We start from the raw sequence: 9382 nt of genomic DNA, 5'->3' as shown, positions 1-9382 counted from the left end.
GAGGCACCAAGGCTCTTAGAGGTCTCCAGTGTAGAGTCTACACTATGGAGCCCGCCTTCCGGAAGTTCAGTGATCCCCTTTATCCTCCCCTCCATCCACACCCATGCCTCCAGTGGTAGCCCACAGCCTAGCACTCAGCGGAACACCTTTCTCATCAGGGAAACTCTCCCTTTGGGAGGTCACAGCTTACCCGGGTCTATCTATGGGCTACAGGTCCTTTCCTTGGTTCTTGCCTTGATCCTCGGGGTATTGGTAAAGAGCACCCCAATAACAAGGCTCAGGGAAGCCTAGGAAGCCTAAAAAGCAGGTCCTTGCTGGAGGGTGGCTCCAGGGTCTGAAATCAGCTCTTCAATCCTTGGAGCCCAATATGGAGGAAAAATAGGACAATTTGGTATGTTCCCTTCCTGTCCTCTCAAAATAGGAAAAAAAAAAAAAGGAACAGGAAGGAACTGATGGAGGTGTTTCATGTTTTAAACATGACCAGTTCGAGGTTTCCTTCAAACTGAATAAATTTACCTCAGATCAATGAGTCTGCTTAGGGGCAGACAAGGAAGAGGACTCCAACAGGAAGACCCCAAGAAAGGCATACACTCAGAGAAAGGAGGCGATGGTCCTGCTGGCCTTAGAGCCCAGATACCCTACCTGGCTTGTGATTCCTCCCTGCCCTCAGTATGCAAGAGAGCCTCTGCCTCCACCGCCCCTTACATCTAAGGGATGATTCCTCCTGGTACCTCTTACAGCCATAAACACTGATGTGGTTGATCACCCCTGCCTGTTGATCACTCGATGGGCAGTGGTGGCACACGTTTTTAATCCCAGCACTCAGGAGGCCGCAGCAGGATCTCTCTGAGTTTGAGGCCAGCCTGATCTACAGAGCCAGTTCGAGGACAGCCAAGGCTCCAGAGAAACCCTGCTTTGAAAAATAAACAAAATAAAATAAATCAAAAAGAGTGAGTCGCTAGGAGATTAGTGTCTCCTAGTTTAGAAGTTTAGAAGGAAGCCTCTAGCCTTCCTGGTGAAGGGTCTCAGGCAAGGCCATGGTGGTTTATGTTCTAACCGTGGGTTATTGAATATTTTCCTTTTCATCTTTGGTGAATCCCTAAGTCTGCTCCTTCCTTCCTTCCTTCCTTCCTTCCTCCCTCTCTCCCTCTCTCCCTCCCTCCTTGCCTCCCTCCCCCTCTCTCTCTCTTTCTTTCTTTTTAACTAAGTTCCCCCAAGGACAAAGCCAATCTTTTATCGGTCATTTTCTTATTCTTCCTACAAACGCATATGGCTTTCCTCTGGGAGAAGTGCCCGTTCTTGAGGTGGCAACTGACGGAGAGTGGGCGGGAAGTTTAGCACCTGACTACAGGGCTGCAAGCAACAGGGCCCTGAATGGGAACCAGCTGTCTCTGTGGAGGTTGACAGCATCTGCCAACCTGAAAATGCACCAGCCCTCTCACCGAAGAATTCTCTAGACCACTCCTCTTCCTAAGGGTCTCTTCTGTACCCCCAAAAGCCTGCCTAATGCCCATCACTGAAGGGAAAGTGAAATAGTTGGGAGTGATCCCACAGTTGAATTCCATGTAATATTTCCAAAATAAAGATAACTCCTGACATGGAAAGCTTTTTCGAAGCTTATTTTGAGCTGAAATATGTGTTTTAGGTAAGAGGTCTAATATATATATATAGTATATGCTACATATAGTGATATATGTTCATATATTTATTAATGTCCAAATGTTCTCTAAAAATGTATATAGTATTTTTAGCTGTGAGCCTAGCCTTTAATGGCTGAGCCATCTCTCCAACCCTGGTGGCGCATGTCTTTGATCCCAGCACTCAGGAACCAGAAGCAGGCAGATCTCTGTGAGTTCTAGGACAGCTAATGCTATACAGAGAAACCCTGTCTTGAAACCCCCCGCCAAAAAAAATGTATATAATAGCCAGGTATACTGGTACATGCCTTTAATCCCAGCACTTGGAAGGCAGAGGCAGGTGGATCTCTTTGAGTCTGAGGCCAGCCTGGTCTACATAGTGAGTTCCCAGACAGTCAGAGATACATAATCAGACCTTGTCTTGAAAAACCAAAATACAAACAAATAAACAAACAAACAAAAGTATATAATAAAGAAGGTCTGGGGGAGAAAGAGGTAATAAGAACCATGGAAGAGAGCTTTGTCTTCATTCTGTATTCTTCTTTGTTTTTTTGTTTTTGTATTTGTTTTTTTGAGACAGGGTTTCTCTCTGCAGCCCTGGCTGTCCTGAAACTTGCTCTGTAGACCAGTCTGGCCTTGAACTTGCAGAGATCCACCTGCCTCTGCCTCCCAAGTGCTGGGATTAAAGGCGTGTGCCACCACCGCCAAGCTCATTCTGTATTCTTAAAGCATTTTTAAAAAAACCAAAAACATCTGTTTATATTACTGATTTCATTTTTGTTGCATTTTGGTAGGGTTTTCCTTTGATGGCCAGGTCATCTCAAATGCACAGCCATCGGCCTGATCAGCCTCCCAAGTGCTGGGATTACAGATGTGCCTGATGTTTTCCTTCTGTTGGTGAGACCCATGTCTACACACTATGTAGCTCATGACCTTGGGCTTCTAGTCTTCCTCTGCTTCCCAGTGCGGGATGCACAGAGGTACCACTGCAGCTGGCTCAGTGCAGAGGTAGAGCCCACATCCCGGGCCCACGCTAGGCAAGCTGAGGCTTTGAGTTGCTTTTAACCGCGACAATAAACCTCCCTCAAGCCTGACTAACAGGACCATTACCATTTGTGTCAGGACTCGCTTCTCAGCCAGTAGCCTTTATCCACGGAGCCATCTCGCTCACCGCCCACCCTCCATTTTTGTTTTGAAATGGAAGATTATAGATCATGGTAGTTAATTTCGTGTGTCAACTCCACTGGGTTAAAGGTGCCCAGATAGCTAACAAAATATTTCCATGTGTGTTTGTGAGTGTGCTTCCTGAAGAGATGAGTGTTTGAATTAGCAGACAGAGTAAAGAATATTCATTTCCACCAATACAGGTGGACGTCAGTCTGGCGAGAGACTGAATATGGAATGATACCAAGAAGAGGCAGTGTGTGTGTATGTGTGTGTGTGTGTGTGTGTTTTGTCTCTTTCTGTCTGTATCTCTCTCTGTCTGTCTCTGTTTCTCTCTGTGTGTCTGTCTGTCTGTCTCTCTCTCTGTGTCTGTCTGTCTCTATCTCTGTCTCTGTTTATCTCTGTGTATCTGTCTCTCTGTCTCTTTGTCTCTATCTCTGTCTTTCTGTGTCTCTCCTTGAACTAGACATGCATTCTTTCCCATCCTTGGTCATTGGAATGCCTGGTTCTTGAACTCCAAGTGAATTATAGCACCCTAACCTTGGGTCTGTAGCACACAGGCAAGAGACTGTGGGACTTCTCTTCTGCCTAGATAATCTCATGGACCAATTCCCATAGTAAACCTACTATTTATATTTATATCCTGTTAGTTCTGCTTCTCTGGAGGCCCCTAGGTAATACACAGACACAATTGGGCTCTCTCAATTTGTGTTCCGTTTTAAGAGTTAACTCATGTTGACACTTGTAGCCCTGACTCACGTATTTTAATTGCTGTATTATAATCTGCCTCATTGTTGCGTTACAAAAATGCCACAATGTATCCATGAACGTTTTGTTGTTTGTTTGTTGCTGTGCTATTGGTTTTAAGATGTTATATACAAGGCTACTGTCTGCGCTCTGCTTTTTTTATTTGTTTGTTTTGTTTTTTCTTGGTGCTGAGAACAGAATATGCTAGGCAAGTATTCTACCACTGTGTCCTGCAGTGAATCCTTATATCTGTCCCCTCAAGTGTGTATGTAAAAGTTACTCTAGAAATGCAATCGCTGGATTATAATACAAATACCTTCAAATTTCTTATAAATTATTTTAAGCAATTCCTCTAAACAAATTGGTCTCCAAAAGGGCCCATAACCATGTATACTCCCAATGGCAGTTAGGGAAATTGGCATTCTTTTTTTTAAAAAAATATTGATTTATTTTGTTTGTATATGGAGACTTGGAGACACGTGTGCTACAGTGCATGTGTGGAGTCTGAGGACGGCTTTCAAGGGTTGGGTCTCTCCTTCGACCATGTGGGGCCTGAGGATCAAACTCAAGTTCTCAGACTTGGTGACAAGCCACTGAACTCTAGTCAGCCTGACCATTCTTTGATACTCTTTTCTGGGCCTGGGTATGGATGACCCTTTTACGTTTTGTCCATTGGATTCAGGTCGAGTTATAGTAGCTCACCGTTGTTTGATTTTCCAACGTCCTTCCCATCATAAAGCATCTTGCTGAAGCTTTTCATGGCTGCCTGGTTGGGAAGACCTCTCCGCTTGCTTCCCAGTCTGTTCTCCAGCCCTGTCTCAGTACAAGTTCCACCAGTGAGGTGGCTTAGGGAAAAGCACTTGGTGCACAAGTCTGATGACCACAGTTCCATATCTGGAGCCCACTTAAAGGTGGAAGCGGAGAGTCCGCTCCACAGAGTTGTCCTCTGGCCTCACCTCCTACACACACAGTAATAATAAATACTTTGTTTTAATCCCCTAAATTTCAGCCACACACGTAGCTGCTGCAAGGGAAAGTCACCTCTACCAGCATCTATTACAGCTGTGTGCAGCCCTGTGATTCAGAGTTTGCCAATGATAAATGATTAGAGATTTTATATATATATGGTGTGTGTGTGTGTGTGTGTGTGTTTTCCAGGGAAGCTCTCTCTACGAGAAGGAGGCATGACCTCTTCCTCCCCTTCCTCCTTTCCTCCTAGCTAGAATACAGATGTGATGGCTGCAGCTGGAGTAGCCATCTTGGGCCATGCAGTGAACTCAAAACAGAGACCATGCATGGTACAGGAACAAGAGGGAAGCAGCATGGCTTCCGGGCCCCCACAGAGCATAAGCGCTAAGCCTGGACTGCCCACCCAGACTTGCACACGATGATGACAGGCATACTTCTTTGTTGTTGTTGTTGTTTAAAATGCTCAGTCAGGATTTTCTATCACTTGCCAGCAAATCTAACCCTAATACAGAGATTACATTGGTCTGCTACGAATGACTAAGTAGATAATCCCGAAAGAGTGTGGGGCGGACGTCTGGGAGAGGGAGAGAGATGCCCAGGGAGGAGACTGGGAGAAGCGGCTTTGAAGGTGCCGCTGAAAGCTTCTCGGAGGCCAGCTAGCCACTTTCCCAGGGTGGACTACGTGCTTAACTTTGCATCTGACTCGAGTTGGCAATCGACTCCTGTCCCTGAAAAGGAGTGGACACGAGTGAGCTTTGCTTAGGATAGTGGTTCTCAACCTGTGCGTTGTGAACCCCGTAGGGTCACATATCAGATATCCTGCACCTCAAATATTTACATTACAGTTCGTAACAGTGACAAAATTAGAGTTAGGAAGTAGCAACAAAAATAATTTTAGGGTTGGGCGGGTCACCGCCACGTGAGGAACTGTATTCAAGGGTCCCAGCGTCAGGAAGGTTTCGAAGCACTGGCTTAGAAGAAGCCTGTCGGAAGGCTGTGGAACCCTCCACCTTCTAAGGTCCTGGGGCATTGCTCTAGTGCTCTACGAAATGCAAGAATGTCGCCTGACTCCCAGCGTGGGACCCAGCAGGGAATGCGTCTGGATTAGTTACTTCTTTTCACGTTGCTGGGACCCATTCACTGACAGGAAGCAATCTAAGAGAGGAAGGGTGTATTTTGGCTCACGGTTTGGGAGGATGGGAGCTGGTGAGATGGCTCAGAGGTTAAAAATAAACACTGGCTGTCCTTCCAAAGGACCTGGGTTCAATTCCCAGCACCCACATGGCAGTTCACCGGGCTAGAGACGAGGTAATCCATCATGTAGAGGAAGATGCAGAGGCAGGACCATGAGGTGGCCGCGGGCACACTGAGTTAGCAGGCAGCAGGCAGAAGGCAGAGAGGAGACAGGTATGGAGCTGGGCTACACAACCTTGAGGCCCTGGGCCAGCAAGCTGGCTCAGTGGGTATGGGCATCTGGTCCCGTCCCGTGTCGTCCCCCCCCCCCCCCCCCCCCCCCGCCCAACGATCAGAGTTAAATCCCTTGGACCCACCTGTGAAAGAAGAACCGACTCTCTGTCCTCCGACTTCCACATGCACAACACAAATGTGACTAAATAAACCAACCTTAAGGCGTGCTTTCAGTGGCCCACTTCCTCCAGCCAAGTTCCACTTCCGAAACAGTTCCACATCCTGAACAGTGCCGCTGCTGCCTGGAGACCGTGTGTTCAAACACACACGCGGATGGGGAACATTCCCCATTCGGTCCGGAGGGGTCCACGCCCCAACTGTTGGAGTGCTTGCTGTTCTGGGGCCCATGGTGAGACTTCAAGGCTTTGGAAATGAAGTCATTTCTGCCGAGGAGTCTGGGTTTGCTCGCGTAGATATTGCAAACTGTGAAGCTGGGTCTGCTCGCATAGATATTGAAAACTGTGTGTCGTGTTTCTGTCTTTGCTTTTTAGACTCTACGTCAGACGATCCACTTCCCCGGTGCAGTCCCCCGAGACCACCACCCTCCTCCACACGCCGCCGTTCCTGAGAATGCAGAGGCCCTGGAGCCTTCCCATAGGGGGAAGGTGGTTTGTAGTTCATTCACTTGCTAAGCATGGTTGATGGCCTCTTCCACCAAAATGGCACCATGGTCCGTGAGGGCTAAGGGTTCAGATGTGTGGACACCCTGCACGAATGTTTCCAGTAGAGCTGAGTTCAGCATGGCTACCCAGCACTGTGTAGATGCAGAGAGCCTATGGAAGTCGGGCCTGGAGCTGGATCCTGGAGAGCCTCAAGTGAAAACATAAGGTTTTCATTTTCTAAGAGTTCACACGGCCTTTGAGGAGAAAGATATAAACAATCTTTATAAAACAAAGAAGCGTGTGTAATACTGGCCTGTTTACCAGAAGCTGGAGGGGAACAAAGGCTTCCAAAATGCAGGGACAACTTTCCGAAAGGTCCCACCAATGAGAGTGGAGGCGAGGGAGCATTAAAGCCATTTGAACCTGACCTTGGGTGGAGAAAGAGAGTTTGGGCTGTATATGAGTTTCCTGTGGCTGCTGTGACAAATTACTGCAAATTTCGTGACTTAAAATAACACACATAGCCGGGCGGTGGTGGCGCACGCCTTTAATCCCAGCACTTGGGAGGCAGAGGCAGGCGGATCTCTGTGAGTTCGAGGCCAGCCTGGGCTACCAAGTGAGCTCCAGGAAAGGCGCAAAGCTACACAGAGGAACCCTGTCTCGGGAAAAAAAAAAAACAAAAAAAAAAAAACACACATATATTCTCTTCCAACTCTGGAAGCCAACACCTCCGGGAGCCAGGAGGCCTGCAGTGCCCCCTGAGGCTGGGGTGAGAATTGGTCCTGCCTAGCTCACCCAGAGGAGGGCATTCCTCGCTTTATGGCTGCATCTCTCCATTTTTTTTTCTTCCAGTTTTCCCTACCTCTCCCCTGTGTGGAAACGTCTCCCTTGGGCTCCCTTTTATAATAATATAAACTAAAGACTAGAGAGATGGCTCAGCGGTTAGGGACCGCACTTCCAGAGGACCTGAGTTCCGTTCCCAGCACCTATGTGTCTGTGGAGAAAGGGGGCATAATTACCTGTAACTCCAGTCCCAGACCATCTGACACCATTCCGACCTCCAAGGGCACCTGCATGCACATGTACACCCCCTCACCCAGACACATAATTAAAAATAGAATTTTAAAAAATCCCTTTAACTGCAATAAAGATGATCAAGTTGGACACGCTGGCTCATGCCTGTAATCCCAACACTTGGAAAGCTGAAGCAGGAGGATTGCTGTGAGTGCAAGACTGGACTCATACTTTCTCATCGGGAACACCAGCCCCCCAGGTATCAACACAGAGACTTATGATTGATTATGAAAGCTCAGCCTATAGCTTAGGCTTGTTCCTAACTGGCTCTTGTAACTTAACCCATTTCTATTCATTTGTTTTACCATGTGGCTGTTTCCCTTTCTTCCATTCCGTATGTCCCACTCCCTCCACGTCTCGCTGGGGGTCTCCTCTGTGCTCTGATTATCTCCTCCCACTCATCTCTCTGCCCGGAAATCCCACCTATGCTTCCTGCCTAGCTATTGGCTATTTTGGCTCCTTATTAAACCAATCACAACAGTACATTTTCACACAGTGCACAAATATCCCACACCGTGAGACCACCAGCCTGGGCTACAAAGTAAGACACCGCCGTCTCCAAAACAAAAAGAAAAGGAGGGAAGAGGAGGAAGAGAAGAGAGAAGGAAGGGAAGGGGAGAATGTGTGTGTGTGTGTGTGTGTGTGTGTGTGTGTGTGTGTATGATGTATATATAATCAAATTGAGGTGAGACTCAGTGGTAGAGCGCTTGTCTTGCTTGTTCAAAGCCCTGGGTTTGGGGACTAGGGAGATGGCTCAGTGGTTAAGAACACTGACTGCTCTTCCATAGGTCATGAGTTCAATTCCCAGCACCCACATGGCAGCTAACAGCTGTCTGTAACTACAAGATCTGACACCCTCTCACAGACATGCATGCAGGCAGAACACCAATGCACGTAAAATAAAAATAAATTATTTAAAAAAAAAAAAAAGTCCTGGGTTCGATCCTGCCACTGCAAACCAAACAAATGAAAGCTATATGACTACCTTTGAGCTTCACTTAATTAATCCAGAATCATTGTTCTCTATCTCCAAATGCACCACCTAATCACAACTATAGACACCCAGGTGCCTCCCCACCCAGCTCCATTGTTGTCCCGTAGGGTAACACATTCAGGTTCCAGGGGGTTGAATATCGTTTGATTTCTGCTTTATTTTTGGTCTGTGTGCCTCAGGATGGCTTTGTCCAGGCAGAGGGAACTCCTGACCCTTCGGAGCAAAAGAGGCAGGATCAGCAACCCCCACCCCCACCCCAGCCACTTCGTGGAGAACAGGGTGCAGAGAAAGAGACTACATGCCCTGGAAAGACAGGGGAAAGACCAGAGGAAGGCAGCCAGCCTGAGTGTAGCGGGATGCGGATGAGGGGAAGAGGGGAGGTCAGAGGAGATGGGTGAGGTGGGCAGGCACGCAAGGCTGAAAATCCAGGCTCCGGTAGAGTTCCCAGCAGCGTGGGAAGTGGTTCCTGGGCGCTGAGGTTAGGTGGTGGACCCCACCCAAGGCTGGTGACTCAGTCTAGGCTGTCTCAAAGAAGCCGCCTTTGTTGGAGGCTTGGACAAGAAGCCCTCGTGAAGGTAGGTGTGCCAGCACCGGCCACACCCTACCAGGTGTGCCAAGAAGAGTCACCTCCTGAGCCACTTCCTGGGGTGGGACAGCTCACTCCTGGCCCCTAGCAGCTAATCCCACACAACAATCATCAATGACCCAGTGTCTGAGCAGTCCAGGCC

Source organism: Peromyscus leucopus, chromosome 22 (assembly GCF_004664715.2).
Source record: "Peromyscus leucopus breed LL Stock chromosome 22, UCI_PerLeu_2.1, whole genome shotgun sequence".
In the NCBI taxonomy this organism is placed as follows: domain Eukaryota; kingdom Metazoa; phylum Chordata; class Mammalia; order Rodentia; family Cricetidae; genus Peromyscus; species Peromyscus leucopus.
Note: the sequence above shows the minus strand (reverse complement) of the source record.